General features: G+C 49.0%; 1 non-coding gene across 1 annotated transcript; it reads left to right on the forward strand.

The window, feature by feature from the left end:
- Positions 1-4711: 4711 nt before the first annotated feature.
- On the forward strand, positions 4712-4869 carry LOC125773640 (5.8S ribosomal RNA). The gene has a single exon (XR_007420267.1). It is a non-coding gene; the product is annotated as a 5.8S ribosomal RNA (ribosomal RNA).
- Positions 4870-5516: the final 647 nt, after the last annotated feature.

The following is a 5516-nucleotide window of genomic DNA, read 5'->3' on the forward strand; positions in this document are numbered from 1 at the left end:
AACATCGGTTTACACACGCATAAGGGGTTTATTGTTATCTGTAGGTTGCGCATACACCATACCCGGTGTAAAGTGCCGTGGTCCCCCAGGGGGCTGCATCAAAACGTTCGCCATGCGAACTACCCAATGGAACGAACTCGATGTATTGAAAGAGATGAACAATTAATAGCGAGAATAGGGGCCCGGAAGCAATTCCGCGGCCCTACGGTCGATTCAAGAGTTGAAACGTTGTACAATCGTGGATAGCACCTAGTGCTAATATGGTGAGAGATAATGTGTGAGGAAATTTAGTTTCCTAAAGTTTAGTTAGTGGTTTCCGTTGTGCCCTAACAAACTTAAAGTTGGTGGTGACCGTTACACCCCAACAAATTGGTGCCTTACCCAACACCAAAGAGCCATTCCATATGGTTCTAGAGAGAGAGAGTTGTGTGGAAATTTATTTCCCACTAAGCGAGTGTGTGTCTGTAGTGGAACGAATTCTGGTTGATCCTACCAGTAATATACGCTTGTCTCAAAGGTTAAGCCATGCATGTCTAAGTACAAACATAAATGAATGTGAAACCGCATAAGGCTCAGTATAACAGCTATAATTCACAAGATCATCCTACCACTAGTTACTTGGATAACTGTGGAAAATCCAGAGCTAATACATGCAACATGCCGGGACTGTTGCCCTCGCGGGTAGCTGAACTGGTGCACTTATTAGTTAAACCAATCGCCTCCGGGCGGCTTGAGTTGAAGTCTGGATAAGGACGCAGATCGTATGGTCGCTTGTCGACTGACGACAGATCTTTCAAATGTCTGCCCTATCAACTATTGATGGTAGTGTAGAGGACTACCATGGTTGCGACGGGTAACGGGGAATCAGGGTTCGATTCCGGAGAGGGAGCCTGAGAAATGGCTACCACATCCAAGGAAGGCAGCAGGCGCGTAAATTACCCAATCCCAGTACGGGGAGGTAGTGACGAGAAATAACAATATGGACCTCTCTAACGATGGTCCATAATTGGAATGAGTTGAGTATAAATCCTTCAACAAGGATCAAGTGGAGGGCAAGTCTGGTGCCAGCAGCCGCGGTAATTCCAGCTCCACTAGCGTATATTAAAGTTGTTGCGGTTAAAACGTTCGAAGTTGATTGCCCGTCCAGACACGTGACCGCCACGGGCGCCCGGTTACACGCCGGGGCCGTTCGTGCGCGCGCTCACGGCTGCGACTCACAATGGTGTACTTGGGCGTTACTCTGTGAACGAGTACCGTGCTACCGGTTAACTCCGGCACGGGCTCCTCATGGTGCTCAAGATACTCACATTTACCTTGAACAAATTAGAGTGCTCAAAGCAGGCTAAGACAAAGCGTCCGGCCCCCCCGTGGGGTTGGCGTTGGCCGAGAATAATCTTGCATGGAATAATGGAATATGACCTCGGTTTATACGATTTCGTTGGTTTGTCAGAAACCTAGAGGTAATGATTAACAGAAGTAGTTGGGGGCATTGGTATTACGGCGCGAGAGGTGAAATTCGTAGACCGTCGTAGGACCAACTGAAGCGAAAGCGTTTGCCATGGATGCTTTCTTTAATCAAGAACGAAAGTTAGAGGATCGAAGGCGATTAGATACCGCCCTAGTTCTAACCGTAAACGATGCCAATTAGCAATTGGGAGACGCTACCCCTATTCGGTGCTCTCAGTCGCTTCCGGGAAACCAAAATCGGGTTCCGGGGGAAGTATGGTTGCAAAGTTGAAACTTAAAGGAATTGACGGAAGGGCACCACAAGAAGTGGAGCTTGCGGCTTAATTTGACTCAACACGGGAAAATTTACCAGGTCCAAACTTATCGAGGTAAGACAGATTGATAGCTCTTTCTCAAATTTAAGGGTAGTGGTGCATGGCCGTTCTTAGTTCGTGGAATGATTTGTCTGGTTAATTCCGATAACGAACGTGACTCAAACATGCTAACTAGAACGCTGTCAGCAGTGCGCCTCCGGGCGCACCTGACGTTACAGCCGGGCGGCGCCTTCACGGGCGGTCGTCGGCTACGTTTGCCCTGCTTAGCGGGACAACTTGTGTTTAGCAAGCTGAGAATGAGCGATAACAGGTCCGTGATGCCCTTAGATGTTCTGGGCTGCACGCGTGCTACAATGTGGGTCGCAGCGTGTTCTCGCCAATAGGCGCCCCCATTCCGAGAGGAACGGGAAATCACTAAAATGCCCATCTAGTCGGGATTGGGGACTGCAACGGTCCCCATGAACCTGGAATTTCTAGTAAGCACTAGTCATTAGCTAGTGCTGATTACGTCCCTGCCCTTTGTACACACCGCCCGTCGCTACTACCGATGGATTATTTAGTGAGGTTTCTGGAGGCTTACCTTCCGCGGTTCCTTCGTGAGCTGCAGCTGGCATGGCTGAAGTTGACCGAACTTGATGATTTAGAGGAAGTAAAAGTCGTAACAAGGTTTCCGTAGGTGAACCTGCGGAAGGATCATTACTGATGATCGTCCGCGAGTGACCAACCATGGGCTGCCTTCGGTGTAGCTCGGTCGCTCGCTTGCTATGTGTCAGAATTTGTTGAAAGCCAACTCGTTCGTTGTACACTTTGATGGGTGACCATCACTGTGTCTCCGTGCCGAGCTAGATCTCCCCTAGCCGTAAGGCACTTGAACGCCCCTTCGACGACGAGTTGCATGTGTGTGGTATGTGTCAGAATCTGGTGAAGCTTTCTGCATGTGATGTGCCTTGTGTGGATCCGTGGCCATTGCATTGTGTCTGGTGCTTAGATACCCAGACACTTAGAACGCTTGCGCGGAAAGCCGAAAGCCAACTCGTTCGTTGTACACTTTGATGGGTGACCATCACTGTGTCTCCGTGCCGTGCTAGATCCCCCCTAGCCGTAAGGCACTTTGAACGCCCCTTCGACGACGAGTTACAAGAGTGTGGTATGTGTCAGAATCTGGTGAAGCTTTCTGCATGTGATGTGCCTTGTGTGGATCCGTGGCCATTGCATTGTGTCTGGTGTGTAGGTACCCAGACACTTAGAACGCTTGCGCGGAAAGCAAACTCGATCGTTGTACACTTTGATGGGCAACCATCACTGTGTCTCCGTGCCGTGCTAGATCTCCCCTAGCCGTAAGGCACTTTGAACGCCCCTTCGACGACGAGTTACAAGAGTGTGGTATGTGTCATAATCTGGTGCAGCTTTCTGCATGTGATGTGCCTTGTGTGGATCCGTGGCCATTGCATTGTGTCTGGTGTGTAGGTACCCAGACACTTAAGCAAACTCGATCGTTGTACACTTTGATGGGCGAGCATCACTGTGTATCCGTGCCGTGTAAGAGCTCCCCTGGCCATCAGGCACTTGAAAGGTCCTTCGACGACGAGTTACAATAGTGGTGTGTTAGATACGTCAGATTACGGTGTCTACTAGTGTGCAATACGTATCCGGCTACGGCACGGAACGAACGGGAACTGTGGTGCAGACAAACAAGAGTTAAGCCTATTAGTCATTAACTCTAAGGACGGGGCCATGGGGCGGTACACAAAGGATACGGATGAGCGAGTATGCAGGCCCAATACTCAATAGCTCGATCCGATCCAAGCACATGAGTTGACTGCGGCGTCAGGTTAACCAATGTGCTAGATTCTATTTGGCCAGTAGAATCTTGTGTCTTATGCGATTTGATACCAAGACACCAGAACGAAAGTTAGTTGAAGAGTTATTAAACTCTTATGAAGTATGGTTGTGCAATCACAACTTATGACTTTAACCTATAAAGTGGATATGGACTTGCAATTATAACATGGAATCTCTACACACCCCATGAGCTCGATCCAATCCACGCACACGAGTTGCCTGAGTAGCGACAGGTATACCGATGTGCAATACGTATCCGGCCACGGCACGGAACGAACGGGAACTGTGGTGCAGACATACAAAGAGTTAAGCCTACTAGTCATTAACTCTAAGGACGGGGCCATGGGGCGGTACGCAAAGGATACGGATGAGCGAGTATGCAGGCCCAATACTCAATAGCTCGATCCGATCCAAGCACATGAGTTGACTGCGGCGCCAGGTTAACCAATGTGCTAGATTCTATTTGGCCAGTAGAATCTTGTGTCTTACGCGATTTGATACCAAGACACCAGAACGAAAGTTAGTTGAAGAGTTATTAAACTCTTATGAAGTATGGTTGTGCAATCACAACTTATGACTTTAACCTATAAAGTGGATATGGACTTGCAATTATAACATGGAATCTCTACACACCCCATGAGCTCGATCCAATCCACGCACACGAGTTGCCTGAGTAGCGACAGGTATACCGATGTGCAATACGTATCCGGCCACGGCACGGAACGAACGGGAACTGTGGTGCAGACATACAAAGAGTTAAGCCTACTAGTCATTAACTCTAAGGACGGGGCCATGGGGCGGTACGCAAAGGATACGGATGAGCGAGTATGCAGGCCCAATACTCAATAGCTCGATCCGATCCAAGCACATGAGTTGACTGCGGCGCCAGGTTAACCGATGTGCTAAGAGAGTTGTTCCTGGGCCTTCAAAGTGACTTCAAAACTATCTTAGCGAATGGTGGCCATGGGCGTAGACATGAGCCACAAGTCACAAGGCCTGGGACTATTGGGTAATAAAGACAACTTAGTCAGAAAGTTAGTCTTTGGACGTACCACCGGGATTGTGTTACATTGGGAACCTTACTATAAAACCCTAGGCAGGGGATCACTCGGCTCATGGATCGATGAAGACCGCAGCTAAATGCGCGTCACAATGTGAACTGCAGGACACATGAACACCGATAAGTTGAACGCATATTGCGCGTCGGACGATTAAACCCGGCCGATGCACACATTCTTGAGTGCCTATCAATTCCTTGATATACAACAAACCAAACTTCAGGGTGGAGCGTGCCACAATAGAACACTATGGCGAGCAGCCCGTCTAGTGTCGTGGGGGAAACACGCTTCCACACTGTGCATAATGGCGTGCTCGGGACCTTTGTTGGGACCGCAGGGCGCTGAAAGTAAAGGGGTGAACCGCATAAATCGCACGCACGTAAACGCGCACACACACAAATAGAGTGAGACGTATCGTAGGATACCGCTAAGAGTACGTTGTGAAACATGGGGAAATTCAATCGAAAACCTCTTTGATGTCCAAGAATTCGTTGACCGTATCCGTCGTAATACTGGATCAACGTGCTTGGGGGAAAACGTCAAAGGGTTTTATAATAGTGGTGCATGATTAACCCATCGATGCCCGAGGGGAACATGTTGTCCAATACAATAGTGGTGCAGTTGGCTCGACATGCTCGGGGGGAGACATCGTGGGTCCAAGTCGACCAAGTCGACCGAGAGTTGTTGTTGAGAGATCGAATCAAAACGATGCCGAGCGGAACTCGTTGTCCTTATTGGAGTGATATTCGGACAACGTGCTCGGGGGGGCCATCGTTGATTCAAAAATGACCGTAAATTGCCCAATCCGTGTGTGTGTGTGTGTGAAGTGTTGTTG

The sequence above is a fragment of the Anopheles funestus genome, assembly GCF_943734845.2.
Source record: "Anopheles funestus chromosome X unlocalized genomic scaffold, idAnoFuneDA-416_04 X_unloc_43, whole genome shotgun sequence".
NCBI lineage: Eukaryota > Metazoa > Arthropoda > Insecta > Diptera > Culicidae > Anopheles > Anopheles funestus.